Raw genomic sequence first — 17,570 nt, forward strand, 5'->3', positions numbered from 1 at the left:
AACATAAGCTACAAACCGTCAGCAATACGGATAGAAATATTTTATTTAGACGCTGTAACATTCATCAAATCACAAACCACTTGATTTTTGCACTGAACCAACCGCTATGGTATGTGCGAACAAGTCGTTCTGATAATATAACATGTTATAAAATTTATAACATTTACTGTTAAAACATAAATACTGATGCATATGCGTCTTCACATAAGCCGGGCGGTCTTGATATGAGTAGCAATATTACTGAATATATGTAACTAATCACATTCGTGATAGGGTCGATGCGTCTTGTTGAAATTACAGCTCATAAGTCTGATTTCCTTGGGCAACTCGACGACAAACAACGATTAAAAATTATAAACGTCGTGCTACGACAAAATCGTTGCAATATTGCTCCTAGCGAATAAGCTTTATACACGAGTTTGAGATCCAGTCTAGTGAGTAAGAGAGTTGGCTCGCACATTTTAATTCTCTAACATAATCTACACCCGGCACGCACCGCCGAGTACACGCGCACTGAAGGACGGGGCGGGGCCACTGAACTCCAAGTCTCAGATGCGTGACCGCGCATGTCGGTGTGCCAATCCGTTGAAACGCGGCTATTGCGGACACATCTTAATTATCTTACTGACTCATTTCTAAATTATTACAGTGTTATTCAATATTATCAATATGTCCGGGACTTTAAGCGTTATCACATCGTTGAGAAATGTAGTAACCTACTATTCAGTCTGGTGTAACGTCTCTCTGTTAGAGACTGGAGAGTGTTTTTGTGTTAAGCTCGTCAGTCTGGGTGGGGTTCGTGGGGCTCTGAGACCGACAAACAAAACGATTAATCATTGTACAAAATATATGAATAATCTCAATTGATAGTCATCTTGATGAAATTAAGATTCTTCTCTACAAAAACATGTGGAACATGTTAATGCTTGTTTCGTTTTTCTCACTGGCGGGTAAGTTTTAGGACTTTAAGTTACTTTCGGTTTTGAGTTGGACAACGTTCTAAATTTCTGAGTCAAGTGCATCGAAAAGAACGCAGAAGAAACAAAGCGTCAAAAATGCGGATACTAACATTAATAAATATTCATATGTGATTCATGGTAAAATCGCATTAAAATAATCTACTGCAAAGTTCGGTATTCCATTTGACACACACATACCTCGATCCATAACACAGTCCTAACACATAGGAAATAAATAAAGCGTATTTTCTTGAGTTTTCTATTGTTTGTTATTTCTGGATTTTACATTCATTTACATGGTCTAGTAAATATATCTAGAGTAAAGTTTTTTTTGTATTTTATGTGCCCCTTTACCTCACGAGGACCAAAGAGCAACATATAACAGAGAGGCCCTTGCAAAATCAAATTTGAATGTTGCTTTCAAATTGACAAAGAGCCTGTTTTTATACATGAAAATTAATAAAAAGAATATCTTGATCTGTAAAGAACTATTTTGGTAAAAGTCTGCTTGCCTAAACTTTTAATAAAGTCTAATTGCTTACATTTTGTTTATGTCAGACAATGTTTGCAGTTTTGCTTCTTGATACATTTATCTTGCTTCAATGCATTATATGGGCTCAGTTCTCTATATAGATATCATAACACCTGTTTCTTTTTGTTCATCAGGTGTGGTCTGGTTCAGAGACCGATGCAAACTGAGCCTGTGTCGGTGATGGAGGGGAGATTCTGTTACTCTACACACCGATGTTTACCGAAATACTGAATGGTGATACTATACTGTGGATTGTTTGGACTAAAGACTCTCTCATATCTCAAATTGGAAGAAAGAATAACTTCACCTCATTTTTTTGTCACTGATGATGTGGATTCAGAGGCAGATTACAGGTGGACCAAAAAAGTGGATCTCTCACCATCAGAAACACTACAATCAGACACTCAGGACGATATAAAGTAACCATCACTAGAGAAAAAAGTAATGTACAAGAGATTTATTGTTAATGTCTTAGGTAAGGATCTCAAGTCTTTCTTTGCAACTAGATGAGCATGTTAATAATTTGGTCATTCTAAAACCCTGACTTTTGTTTTTTTGTGTTTCACACTGTTCACATTTACCCTTTGACTAGTTATATATTTGGTTCTAGTTGGTTTAAAATAACTAATAATTACTTATAACTAATTACAGTTGAATAAATACATGTCTGTGTGTGGTAAAAGCATTTATTAAGTGAGAGTTACCAGATTTTGCGGTAAATTACAGTTTACAAACGTTGATTAACATTTCTGCTGGTTTTTCCAGCTGTGGGTTGGTGATACGGATGGAGTAAAGTCAGTGTCAGTATCAGTGAAGGAGGGAGATCCTGTCACTCTAACACCCTGATGCTGAAATGCACAGAGATGCTCTAATGCTGTGGAGGTTTGTTAGAAAAAGGCATTCTCCTAGCTAAAGTTGACATCGAGACTAACAATACCTCATTAAACAATGATAATGAGAGATTCAGAGATCGACTGGAGCTGGATCAGACTGGATCTTTGACTATTAAGAACACCAGAATCACAGACTCTGGACTTTATGAACTACAGATCAGAGGCAGAGTGAGCCAGTTTTTTTTTGTACAGCGATTCTTTGTTTCTGTCAGTGGTGAGTAGTGGTTGTTAACTCACCGTGATGACCCACAGTATCATTAGCTTATCTTCGAAGTCATTTCAGATGTCTCCAGGTGCTACTAACACCTTCACTGTCTGTCTTTAGCACTTCCAGATACAGGTCTGTCTCCAGGTGCTATAGCAGGAATCTGTTTAGGCGCGTTATAGTTTCCTGTTCTGCTGCTTGTAGCTGCGCTAGCTGCCAGCTGTTGCTTTGGCTTACTAGCGCCAAAGGATTTCCAAATTAAAAGTCGAATAAGTAAGTATAATATATTTTAAACAAGATTTCAATCTCCTCCAAATATGCTTGAAGGTTGTTTAAACTCTATATTTTTTTGCACTATAATTATATATTGTTTTTACAATCATTTTTGTGTATGTTGGTCTGTGGTCTGCCATTGGTTGTTTGGGTTGTCAAGGACTTGCACGTGCACATAGACTAAATGTAATACCCATGTTCATGATGTCACGATTTTCACAGAGATGATAATGGTATCGTTTTCAAAAACATGCACTTCAAAACCTGATTTCAAAAGTTTTTGTTTTGCATGAAAAAAAAAAAACAAAACACAATCAAAATTAAATACCAAAAAACATGAAAATTTATTAAAATATTAAATAAAAAACTCACCTCTTTAAAACAAATGTAGTAACCACTCCAACTGTTTCACTCAGAAATTAAATTCTTCAATCATTTCCTCACTTCATGTTAATTCAAACGTATTTTCTGTTGTGTATGCTGCTCTTTTCCATACAGTTCATATTGACCGCACCATTCAAGCTCTAAAAATGAGAAGTACCATAAATCCATAACAATACCATAACTCATGAACACCTTTCTATTCTGTTTCTGTGTGTAGCTGTGATAGGTGAAGATCAAAAGCCATTGATGGAGGGAGATTCTGTCACTCTACGCACTGGTCTTACTGAAATACCCACTGATGACACGATAGAGTGGTGGGTATGAAGTTGAGGCAGTCCTCATTGCGAAAATCAACGGAGAGTCCATACAGACATCTGATGGTGCTGATGGGAGATTCAGAAGCAAAACTAAGTCTGAAATGCAAATGGAGATCTCACTATCAATAACATCAGGACCATACATTCTGGACTCTATAAATTGAAGATCATCAGCAGCAACAGGAGCTGCAGAGGCACCATCACCGGAAAACCCATATGCAAGAGATTCAGTGTTACCATCAGTGGTCAGTATATCAAGTCTTCCAGTGTGTTAATGATCATGCATTAAGTGCTTAAAGTGCTATAGGGATAGCTTACCCTGAAATGAAAGAAGCTGTTAATTTACTCACCCTTAGACCAGACCAGAGGATTTTTAGCTGAAACTGTGATACTTGGTGATTCATATAATGCAAGTCAGCATCTACCGGCACTTTGAGAGCCAAAAAAAAAATTAATAAACAAATACAGGCAAAACAAAATTAATTCCTGTGGCTTCTGCAATTTTCTGAAGTAAAACGATTGTTTCTGTGCAAAGGAAAACGCTTAACGAGAGACTTTGCGTTCATATTCTGCTGTTCTGTGGCCACAGATTTGCAGGTCTCGTCTTTTTCTTGCAGGACCCTGTACATTATAGTATTAAATTTGTTTTAATTGTTTAATCACCACCACAGCTTCTTGTCTCCATTGGCAACATGCACGATTTGTGTCGATTGTGACGTTGCAGGTAGCAGAGAGTGCAAGTGAAGATTGCAAATGACTTTGTAATTTAGTTCTAATTTTAGTTCTTGTCTTCACCACCTGGCTACTGTTGTCAAATGTTGAGAGATTCAAACAAAAAGTAATCAATAAGCAGAACAAAATAACAAATAAAAAAGACTGCAAGTGATGTCACTAGCAGAAGCACAAGTGTCTGAGAGTGCAACTGACTAAACTGACCAAAATGATGTTCTTTAACGTTTTTTATTTAAATATAGTTTGCCATAAAAACCACCAAAATACAATGAATATAAAAAAAATCTGTAAACAAACAGCATTATCTCACATGTGAAGCTCATGCTCCATACTGTTAGAACGTTATTACAGATAAACTAGGGACATGCCAAAGTAGTTTAAAAATGTCATCTGTATGTGATGCAGAAACCACAAACACACACTCAATCATTTTTTTTTTCTCTGTTTCTATGTGTTGCGCTTTGACATGAAGTGAGTCAGAGCAAGTGAAGGAGGGAGAGTCTGTCACTTTTCAGACTGAAGCTCTAATACAGAGGGGTGATATGATACTTTGGACGTTTGGAGCTTTAAACCTTCTTGTTATTAGAGCCGAACTAACAGGAACTGATAGTATTCATGAGGACTTCAGAAACAGACTGGAGCTGGATCATCAGACTGGATCTCTGACCATCAGAAACATCACAATCAAAGACTCTGGGCATTTTAAACTACAGATCATTTATTCTATAGCTGTATGTTTTATTTAAACAGCTCTTTTTTAAACTTGAATTTGATTGGTTGGTGTTAAGAATGTGTTCCACTTGGACATTTTTTTTTTCTTTTTTAAAAGGGCTTTTTTCCCTCTTTTTTTAATGATTGTCTCTGTATTGTCTTTCAGCTTCCACAGGAAATCAGCTGAGTGAATCAGTGACTGTAATGATGCCGCTGTTGAGTGGAGATGTTTGCTGATGGAGTGAATCAGCAGCAAGAGACAAGTAACTTTAATGAGATAAGACACGCCCAGCACCAGTGTCGGTCACTCTGACATCATCAACATTTGAGCTCAACAACAAATTTCTTATTTCATGAATGTGAGAAACAAATCGGTATGCAGGAAAAAGTTGGAATGAAAACTGCAGACAAAAGTGTGTTGACACTACTGATAGCTGATAAAGCACAAGCAGAGTTAGACAAACCTCACAGGTCAACCATATTCCAGTCCACACTAAGCTTACATAACACTTCAAAATGACCTGTGGTGCTACAACTACCGAACATCAGCTTTAAAGATGTACTAACCACTCCTAAAACAAGTAAAAAAGCCAAAAGGGAGTTTCTGCTGTGATGTCATTGAAGAACCATTTTTGGTTTCTCAAACAGTGAACAGTTCATAAATATCTATTTTTATAAGTGTTAACCATCATACTCATTTTCAGTTTACACTCATGGTACTTGGGGTCAATTTGACCTCAAACGTTAATAAAGTATTGCATATAGGTCCTTCTCAAAAAATTAGCATATTGTGAAAAAGATTTTTCCATATGTTGAAAGTTCAAACTTTAGCCATATGTAATTCATTGTGAAAAACTTTAACGTTTCATTATTTTCTAATTGTAATGATAAAAATTTAAAGTCTTTCATATATATTTAGACTGAAAGGTCATTGCACACCAACTGAATCACTAATCAAATTCCATTTGAATTGTTTCTAAACACTATTATAATCATCTGAAATGAACTGAAAATTTTGAATTATGGCATACAGCGCATTTTAAAAAATGTATCAAAAATTGCGCTATCTCAAAAATATTAGCATATCAATGAAAAGGTTCTCTAAACGAGCTATTAACCTAATCATCTGACATCAACTAATTAAGCTCATATTTAAACACAGCACGTTCATAGCGCTGTTTGCATCTCTAAACAGATTTCATAACATGACGCTGTTTTTTATCCACATCAGAATGAATCAACCGTTTAATCATATGATCTTTTTATTTATTAACTAATTTCAAAATGACTCACTTATTAACAGTGACTGGCAGTTTTAATTTCACATTTAAGGTATCTTTTTATTTATTAACTAATTTCAAACATCAGTTTTTAATATTTTATGTTTAAAATATCAAAACATAAGTCCATGCATTTGTAACATGCAGGTTAGCGGGTATCCCTGTCCCTCTGAGCTGATTATAAACAGTGTGTAAATGACACTTCTAATGCATGGTGCAAGCTTCTGTGTTTCCTCTGCATTGCAAAGATAAATTCTGTTGATGTTGATTTAATTTGCTTGGTAACAACCCAAATGCAATAATCTGGCTTAAAAGATGGTGCACACTTTTATCTTTTTTTTTATCAATATTGCACACCCATAATTTATGTTATTTAATTGATATAATTTATTGATAATAATTGTTTATATTAATATATTAATTAATACTTTTGATTTTAAAGGCTGAAATGTAAAGTTTACCATTTTATAAAACTTTGTTTTTGTGAAAACTTGTATCTGAATTGTAAATTATGCTTTTTACAGTAATTGTATGGAATTTTATGGTGCTTTATATGGTACTATGCCCTACCCCGCTCATATGGTATTGTCTTAAAAAAAGGTCTTAAAAAGTCTTAAATTTGAGCTTTAAAATCCTGCAGAAACCCTGTTGTCAATTTTTTTGGAATTATTTATATCTGTAAATATATATATATACATGTGATAAATTAAATATATATATATATATAGATATATATATATATATTATAGATATATATATATTTATATATATATATATATATATATATATACACATGTGAAAAATTAAAATATGCTTATATATTTTATTAAATGTACTTGTTTCCTCATACATTTTTTTTTTTAAATAATATATTTTTGGTGTAAATATAATGTATTGTCTTGCCTCTTGTTCTATACTGAATGTTCTATAATTTTAAGAAATTGTACAGTATAGATATGAACATGGTATAATTGAGCTACAGGTGAGCAGAATTGCATTGTTCGGTATTAAAAATCAAACTTGGTCACTTTCAGCTCTGTCTTTCACACATACAGGTGCATCTCAGTAAATTAGAATGTCGTGGAAAAGTTCATTGTGAAACTTGTGTATTAAATGCAATGCACACAGACTGAAGTAGTTTAAGTCTTTGGCTCTTTTAATTGTGATGACTTTGGCTCTAATCTTTCAGATTGTTGTATTATAGCTCGTCTCTTGCTGAAAAGCTTTTCATGTGGTGATTCATTTGACTGATGCAGCTGATGTCGGTGGTTTAGTTGGTCTGTGTTTTTCATTATGATTTGTGAGAAGCAGAGAAACACTGACTAAACTCATTTTTTTACAGCTTAAGGACAATGAACAGGCCAAACATCAGTAGGTCAATATGTAAAAAATAAATAAATAAATTAGTCATTAAGTGTAAGATCAAACTTAGAGCAGAACAGAAGACACATTTCTAGATCACACATTTTTGTGACCATCATTGTGTGTGAAAAAATAAAATGAAAAAAAATAAAAAATAAAAAAAAAATAAAAATCATTCTTTTCATTTAATAGTTGTATCCAACTCATCTCTCTCTCTCCGGATCATTCCTTTCATTTAATAGTTGTATCCAACTAATAATTTTTTTCTTTAAATGTACTAAACATTAATCATTCTTTTACAAATGTTTGATTATTATCACATTGTTCTGGTATTGTCATTATTACAGTGAATGTTCAATGTGGATAACAATAAAGGCCTGTTCACACCAAAGACTCCCCATGTAAACAATAACTAATGGTTATAATTCATCGACTGGCCGCTTGAGGCTGGCTTCAAAAGGGAGTCAGTCCCATAGACTCCCCATGTTAAACTGCCCAAATTTACAGCACAGAAAAATGTCTTTACAGCCTTGTACAAAAAAAAAAATGATTTTGGTCTATATAGCTAATTTTGCCCTTCATGACAACTGTGAGGGGGGTGAAGTTTTTTATAATTCATCCGTTCAAATTATATTAAGCCTTAAAGTTCTGCATAATTAAGGGCGTGGCCACTTGAGTGACAGGTGGATTGCCGCTGCTGACAATGCCGTCGAGCTAGGTGGGTGTGGTTTCGGCAACCAGCTCCCGCCTCTTTTATTTTTTTTATGGTCGCACATGCAGACCTGCGGACCACTTATGTGCACCCCTGGCTATAAGAATAGCAGAGTTCAAACCAACAATAACAATAATAGCAAAGTCCCTTTAAGGCAAGTCGTGTCACTCAGCGGCCATCTTTGAAACGCATCTCGGGCATGCAAGTGCAGTTCCTATCTCTTTGAATGGGGAAACATCAAATTCTACAAAAGTGTTCACTAAGCTTAAGATTAAATTTCATATTTGAAATCACCAATGAAATCTGACAACAACTGTATCATAAATGTTGTTTATTTTGCTCAAAAAAAAATAAAAAAAACTTCAAACGTAACCAATAACAAACTTTAACAATTAACCAATTTATATATTTGCTAATAAGCTCAGAAGGGGGGGCTTCCTTCGATAGAGCGGCCATATTGAGTGTTGCATTTTTCCCCATTCAAAACTATACGAGTGACATCACAGTCTTTAATAAAACAGACAAATAAATACAATATTGATGGAATCACTTTCAGAAAGATTAAAAGATAAAAAGATTTACAGCCAATCAAAATCCGTCTGATTTAAAACAGCTTTAGCAATTAAAGTGGCAGAGACAAAACTGTGCTTGTGCTTATAATAAACAGAATGCTGTTTGTGTATTGATGTGGACACTAGTTATCATTGTCTTTATAATCAGATCATTTTAACCTAATTTATGTCCTCATTTGCCTAAACTAATTTAAAGGCTGTTTCAACAGCTGTGATCGATAAATACAGACTCGAAATGAATTCAGTTTCATTTATTTTGAAAAAAACGCACGAATATGAACAGTAAAATAAACCCAAATTAATAATAAAACACAGGATGTACAGCGAATTATGAATGAAAGCAATCGAGATGTTCCGTGACAGATATGCTATGCTAGCGTAATATTTGCAAAGCAGACATTGACAATTAAAGAAATATACCATAATCACAGAGGTACAAATATTAACAAAAGTACTTAAAGCAGACTATGGGCAATGTTAGAACCATGTTTAAAACTAGTGATGGGAAATAAGGGCTTTCTGAACCATTTGAGGCTTTCATGAAATTGTGCTGAAAAAGGGTTCATTACTCAAAGCTTTTAACACAGTGCACATTAGCGACATCCTGGTGGTCAGACTTGGTTTCTCCACCAAATCTAACAAAAAAAATGCGGAGCAGAGGATGGTTTTGAAATAGTTTTTAAAAGGGGTCATATGACGTTGGTAAAAAGAACATTATTTTGTGTATTTGGTGTAATGCAATGTTTTACAAAAAACATAAAACCATGTCTGCATTTTTGATCGGAGAAACAACAAGCGCTACTCTGCACTCGTGTTTGAATCATCAGTGGCAAATTCTTTAAATATGAAAACGTACTTACAGGCTGTGAGTCAGAAGCGCCAGACTGTCCTTGCAAAGTTGGAAGTGCCCCACTTTATAGAAACAGACACCGGCATTGTAGTCTACTCTCTCAGGAAACAGTCATTGTCCTCCATAAGATGTGCTGCACACATCTGTATATTTGGGTTGAACTGTTCTGGAACAGTGTTGCAATACAACTTAATCACCTATTTCTAGTTGTGTCCTCTTTTGGAAGACCAAACAAAGTAGTTTCTCTTTTCAAAACAAAACACACACCATCTCCACAACAATGCGGGTGGGTGAGAGCTTCGAAGGGTCTAGGAGACCAAACAACTGTTTCTTGAAGTGCCCTTCTGCGCCTCATCATGCAAAGAATCTTGCACAAAGGATCATGGGAGCCCAAAGTGTCCATCAGTCGTACCCTTCGAAATCCTTCATTCCAATGGGCCCTTTGAAGTGGCCAGTTTTGAACACTTTCGGTGTAGAATAACTCTTCAATAATGCGGCCATGAATGTTTTCACTCCGAAGTGCCCTTCATAGGGCGATGTATCCTGTTTGAAATGCACCGACAATAGTGCTTTATAAACTGCATTGGAGCATCAGAGGATCGATATTAATCGTCCCATCACTAATTAAAACATGTTTGGGAAGTAGTTCAGCATAAGTTTAGAGGTCAAAACTCTGAACACAAATACAACCATGTATACTTTTGAAAGACATAAATGGCAAAAAGTTTTCTTTTCCCTTTGCTTTTCTTGCAAATCTTAAAATTATAGGATCTTTTGTGAAGAGTCATGAAATAGGTTAGCTAAATAAGACAAAAAAAAATCTGGGAATGGTGCAGCGGTGCAAACTATTCGTCGACTCTGCTGAAGAGGATGGGAAGTATTACGGATGACAGCTTAATGATCAATGGTTTAACAATCCAGATGTATTGTTCTCATCTAAAATGTATTCATTTATTTATTTAACTGTGATATAATTTTTCTCTTCGTTTGTTCTATTCAAACGTAAGTGTCCTGCGAAGAGAACATCACAGGATATTACCCCATGATTCCAGTTCGAAGCGAATGTATATGTTCCATTCAAAGTGGACTGAAGTGTGCAAGACGTGAATTTAAATTGTATTTATTTACAGAGGTATATGATGTCACACTTGTCCGTGTGTGAAGATGTTAGGCAGTGCAAATCCATGAATGAATGTTCTGAAGTGAGTAAACTTTAAACGTTAAACAGATTTCCCCTGCTCAGGGGAGTAGGGAGCATGAACACTGTGTAGGGAGCATGTCAATGGGAACACAGTTCATGCACGGAGCTCACTGCTAACGAGCTGATTATCTGAATCAGGTGTGTAGCTGGCAGTCTTGATACACTGCAGCCGCTGCGTTTGGCACCTGAAAGGATCACGTGTGTCTGACAAGGACACACACCCTCCAGATACGTCACAACTCTGTCCCAGCAGTGCTGCTCCATTAATTGAAAGCAGCCTACCTGATCAAGAACGTTTGAGAGGAAACATGAGGACAGAAATGTTTTTCGTTGGATTGTTTGCAGTTTCTGCATTTCTTTGGCACGGTAGGACATTCATTTATTTAATTCTCTTCGGCTCAACGATAAAAAGAACAAGTAGTAGTGTATGTTCCCCTGCTCAAAAGCAGAGGTTTAATGAGACCAAGATCCAGACAAAGATCTGCCAGTCCAAGAACCATGTAGTATATTATATGCAATATATTCAACAAAATTTAAATTGGTTTATTTTAATGAAGTGCAAACTCAAATATGCTGATCGGGTCAGTCCACACACTGGTGCTTAGGGTTTTGCCAATCCCACAATAGTAACCATGTATCTTTGATAGTCAGGCAGGGTTTCACCATGTTGCCCAGACTGGTGTCAAACTCCTAGGCTCAGACAATCGGTCTACTTCACCCTCCCAAAGTGCTGATAAAATAGACACAATACAAAAAGCCTTATTGTCGCACTGTAGAGCCCTGCTACAGAGACTGCTAGCTGAATAATGGGATAGTTCACCCAAATATGAAAATTACCCCATGATTTACTCACTCCTCAAGCCATCCTAGTTCTATATTACTTTTTGCTTTCAGATAATACAGTAAGAAGTATATTTTAGCTTTTATAATGGTATTTAATGGGAGTCAAGTTTTGAAGCAAAATTAAAGTGCATCCATCCATCATAAAAAAGTGCTTCACATGGCTCCTGGGGGTTAATAAAGGCCTTCTGAAGCGAATCGATGCATTTGTGTAAGAAAAATATCCATATTTATAACTTTGTAAACTATAGACTCTAGCACATGATACTTGTTGTGTGCGCATTCGTAGTATTCCCGTTTCTAGGCATAGGCAAGATAGACGGTCACCTAGGGCACCACCGGCAGGAGGGGGCGCCAATGAGCACATGCACTAAAATAAAGAGTGGCTCAGTCACCCTAAAATATGACTGCTGCCCCTAATGGTTCCCCCAACATCACTGGGCTAGAGTGCTGTCAATCTGATGATGTTTGTATGCCACGGGGTCAGAGTTGCTCATAAATGCCATTAGATTAATGCACTTTAGCAGTGCTTTTGTTATTTAAACGGGACGTTCACAAATCAGTGAGTAACAAAGGAATAAATTGCTGCATTCTGATTACTGACACTTTAAATCAAAGTTGCAAACAACAACCACAAAAAAATTGAACCGAAAAACAGATAAAAACTAGAAGTAGCCATTGATAATCTCTAAACGTGTATCCAATTCCAAATGTAATTTGTGTGATAATTTCTTAGCAACTAAGGGTTGTTATAAGGCTAGGACATTTAATGGCTACACAATGGTATTGCATAAATTGTGCAGAATTTTTATCTTAAATGGATACTTCACCCCAAAATGAAAATTGTCATTAATCACTTACCCTCATGTCATTGAAAACCTGTAAAAGCTTAGTTGGTCTTTTGAACACAATTTAAGATATTTTGGATGAAAACCGGGAGGCTTGTGACTGTCCCATTGACTGCCAAGTAAATTACACTGTCAAGGTCCAGAAAAGTATGAAAGACATCGTCAGAATAGTCCATCTGCTATCAGTGGTTCAACTGTAACAGTATGAAGCGGCGAGAATACTTTTTGTACGCGAAGAAATAAAAAATACCTACTTTATTTAACAAGGAAGGAAAATGGTAAAAATCACACCGCAACAAGTGGCTGAAATAATAAGATCCAGATACAGAGCATTAAGATAGTTTTAAGACCCAAGCTCTTGCTTTAGCTGGTATCCCACCCAGGCCATAAAATTATCATTATTATTTTTAAAGTCTGAAATAAATTAGAAATATAACTAAGAATATTGTTTGTGTCAGTTTAACTGTTCTAGTCTTCAGAGGTGTATGAAAGTAGGCTGTGCAATGATCGCTTCTTGGTTGTATGAATGCAAATATACAGTGTGCAGTATATGAGTCAAGTATTTTATGTGTTTTTTAAATGGTACTTATTGTATGTTTGTCTGATAAGTGTGTAAATTGATGCTTTTATGCCGTTTGATCTGGAGAAAATCATTTTCACAGCACGTTTCTGTTGTATTTATGTATATTTTTGTCCCACTTTCCCAGCATTATTATCTGTTCATTTCTTCTCTAGGTGTGTCTGGTTCAGACAGAGTCTCAGTGTCTGTGATGGAGGGAGATTCAGTCACTTTGAACAGTGACGTTAAAACAAACCAACAAGAAAAGATTAATTGGTATTTTAATGTCACTCTCATTGCTCGAATCAGTGGAAATCTCAGTTTTATCTGCACTGATGTTCAGTGTAATAATGGCACTGAGAGATTCAGAGGCAGACTGCAGCTGAACAATCAGACAGGATCCCTGACCATCAAGAACACCACAATCACAGACTCAGGGCTTTACAAATTAATGATCATCAGCAGAAACAACAGTGACAGTGAAAAGATCTTCAATGTAACTCTTTATGGTGAGTTTTTTTTTTTTTTTTTTTTAAAAGGTTTTTTTTTTTTTTTAAAGCAGGTTTAAATCACATCATGTTTATTAAACTAGGGACATCATTGAAATAAAGGACTCTTATACGATAAAGACATATCCACAATTAAAATTGATATTTAGCAATTTTGCAGTTAAATTGTTTCTACTGAATTTCTCAGGAAATTATTATGGCGTAATTATTTTCAGTTACTTTTCGCCCCCTAAAGATCCTCCAGCAGCTGTTGGTTTGTGTTTCAGGTGTTTCTGCAGCTGAACGAGGTGAAATAAGTGTGAAGGAGGGAGAAAATGTTACTTTAGATCCCTTTGTTATAAAAAACCCAATTGATCCGATGAGGTGGTATTTTAATGACACTCTCATCGTTGAAATCACTGAAGATCAGTGTAAGATCTGGACAGATGAACAGGGTCATAGCAGTAATGAGAGATTCAGAGACAGACTGGAGGTGAATCAGACAGGATCCCTGACCATCAAGAACACCACAATCACAGACTCTGGAGTTTATCAAGTACAGATCAACAGCAGCAGATTCAGCATCATTAGGAGCTTCAGAGTTACTGTCACTGGTGAGTATCAATTAATCATTACAATTTCAGAACATAATCATAACACCAAAGCATTTTGCTTAATATAAAAAAAGTTGGTTTTACCTTAGCTGAGGGATGTCTTTCTTGATTTCCTCTGACAAAACTCCTCCACAACGTCATCAAAATAACAATCTGGCAGTTTGGTAAGAGAGTGTGTAAAATCTTAGGTAAGGGAGCGAGTCTCACCACCCAGACCACTGTCCCTTAGGGAAGAAGTATATTTCCAGCTTCAATTATGGATGGCAGCACCCCTCTGCTAATTAGAATACTTTCACTGAAATTGCTTTTCATCTCCCCACAACCGCTATTTGTCTCCCAAAACAGGGATAATCATCTTTTTTTTTTTTTTAAATGTTAATGTGTTCATCATCCTCCTAAGAAGCTATTGAGGTGGTATCTTAGTTGCTACTGATGCAGAGTCTGTGATTTTAATTCTTGACTGCTGCCTTTGATGCTATAGACCATCAGTTGCTCCTATCATTGTGGGGCTAAAAGGTTCAGTCTTGAATTGGTTTAAATCCTATTTAACAGTGCAGTATTTTTCAGTCAGGATTGACAACTTTACCTTCGCTAATGCTCATCTTGAATCTTTAACCATACCATACATAGCCCTTTCGGAGACTTAAGATTTGGTTATCAAAACCTACTTATGGTTCCTTGCACAAGGTTGAAATGCAGGGGAAATAGGGCCTTTTCTGTGGTGGGTCCTAGATAGTGCAAAAGGCCTGCCAGCACACTGTGATTTTGGTCAGTCCTGGAAATGTTTTTTCCTTTTTATTATGATAGGACAGTGAAGAGCTGACAGGAAGTGAAGTGAGATAGAGATAGAAGCTGGATCCTGAAAGGTCCAGGAGTCGGGATTTGAACTCGGGACTCCCGTAGCACAGTGGTGCTGTATGTCGGCACGCTGCCTACAAGGCTATAGGCGCAGACCTGTGAACTAGAACTAGATTGTGCTAGAGATAACACATCCTGATCCAGCAGCTCACTTGAGTTGGTGACTGAAGAAAATCTGAGAAAGATTTTTAAAGTGCCCCTATTATGCCTTTTTTAAGGTTTCTTAATATTGCTCTGTGAGTCTCCTATAGGTTTACTTGCATGCAAGGTCAAATACGCTTGTTTTCTCAAAATATGCATCCAAAACGATTTCCAGCGATTCTCAAATGATTCGTTTGAAGCAGTTCAAAGATTCAGTCTCTCTAAACCCCTCCTTTCTGTGAGCCTGCTCTACTCTGATTGGTCAGATGGCCCAGTCTGTTGTGATTGGTCGTCCTATACTCTTATTGTCATAGTTCAGTGTATTTTGAATGCTAGATAGAAAATATAAACGTCTCTTATTTATCATACTTGCAGGTTGTGATTCAGTGGAGTCAGCTGGTCCAAATAAAGGCATACTGAACCATCTTTCAAGAGCAAGCATTTTGTAAATCCAGCATTGAACTCCCCAAGTAAAATTGTGTTTGTGGGTGGGATCAAGACAATTTAAATACATTTAGACCACTTAACTGAGTGATTGCTATAGAGTAGGGATGTGCTGGTACTAGTATCGGTACCGAATGGTTCCCGGGCAAATTCCAAATGGAGATGATCATCCCTATCCCCTTCGAGTGGAGACTTTGGAGTGAGCAGGGCACGTGTGTGCCATTAAATAGTCATTAGGAATGCACTTGACAAAAGTAGCGACAAAATTTCCTCATTATCTTCAGTTGGGATGTTCCCGTGACAACGCAACATGATACTAGTACCAGTGTACTATTGGCACATCCCTACTATCGAGATGTGAAGAGACTTTCAACCAACATAACAAAAATGCTTTTTAACCCAATCACCTACCCTGCCTTTTAACAGGAAAGCGATCACAATGAACACAAGTTGTTGTTCTTCTGCATAGGAGCACACTTCTTGAAGTATTTTGTCCTGGAATTAATAGTAATCCTCTACTGTTCTCTAGGGAGTGCAGTGCAACTTCCCATTCAAAAGGGGATTGACTCTAAAGATTCAGGTCAGCCTTCAGTAACACGTGGCTCATTCAGCACGCATTATTTGAGGAAGAGGCTTAACGAAGGGCAAGTATTACAAACATCTATTATAGTGAGAGGAAATGACTGTCTGTATTTTGTGAAAATTAATGCTTAATTGTCTGTGTGTGATTACTTTTCAAAGGAGACGAGATAAAAAAATAAGCCGAGTTGTCATCATTTGAAAGTCCAAGGATGAGGTAAAGTACTGCAGCCTGCTGGTATAATGAGAATGTGTGTTTGTATGTGTGTGATGTGGCTTCATTCATGTCATTTTATTCCGATATCATGCAAAGAATCACCATTAAATCAGAAAATATAATGACATTTCTGCTCTTCTGATGAAAAAATTTTTTTTTGTCACACTTTTTTCTTTCTGTAAAATTAAAATTAATAATGTCCACAGACTGAAAGGAGTTGACATCAAACATAAGAAATTAACTTTCAAACATTTCAGAATTGATGAGTTGCTATAAGTGTAGCCACTGTTTATTTCTCTTTCTGTAATCTGTGAATTATTGTTTCCTTACAGGCACGAAAACGTCACAAGACCTAAAATTGGATCATAACTGGATTGTGTATCTGCACTTTAGTTGATGTTGTTGAGCTTTAACTTGAATTTCTTTAGTCCACACTTCTTAATCATAAAGCATGCACTTGTTACTAGTTATGGAAAACATTATCTGGTAGTCACCGCTTATTCATCTGGAATAGATTTAAATTTATCATTTAGCATGTATGGAATTACATTTGTGCCAATTAAAATGAATGTGTAATATAAAAATATAAATTGAATAAAATGTCATTGAAACTGATAAAAGAAAAATGCAGGCATAATCTTTGACTTCGTTTTTAATACACTGTTTTGCAACCGTTTTCTTTTATTCGCTGATCTGTACTTACAAATGCGCTTCCCGAGTTTTCCTTCACGCTTCTAGAGTTTTGACCAGTAGGTGGCGCTTATTCATTGTTAAACTTTCTTAATAGATTATTTGTATTTAGTTAAACGGTAACCTATTTTTAGTATTCAGTTATCTTCATAAATCCATACTACAAATGCTTTGTGACAATAAGATGGAAACACTCAATTCAGCATTTAAGCCTGAATTTACACGGATATAAAAGTGTGTAAAGCTTTAAAACAAACCTACCATGAGTTCTCAGGACAGTCACCATTATTTAATTTACAAATTCTATGT

At 36.1% G+C, this 17,570-nt stretch overlaps 1 pseudogene; it reads left to right on the plus strand.

Moving 5' to 3' along the window:
- The window catches only part of LOC109062242, a 995,865-nt pseudogene that overhangs the window by 793,217 nt on the left and 185,078 nt on the right, over positions 1 to 17,570 (plus strand).

The sequence above is a fragment of the Cyprinus carpio genome, chromosome B22, assembly GCF_018340385.1.
Source record: "Cyprinus carpio isolate SPL01 chromosome B22, ASM1834038v1, whole genome shotgun sequence".
In the NCBI taxonomy this organism is placed as follows: domain Eukaryota; kingdom Metazoa; phylum Chordata; class Actinopteri; order Cypriniformes; family Cyprinidae; genus Cyprinus; species Cyprinus carpio.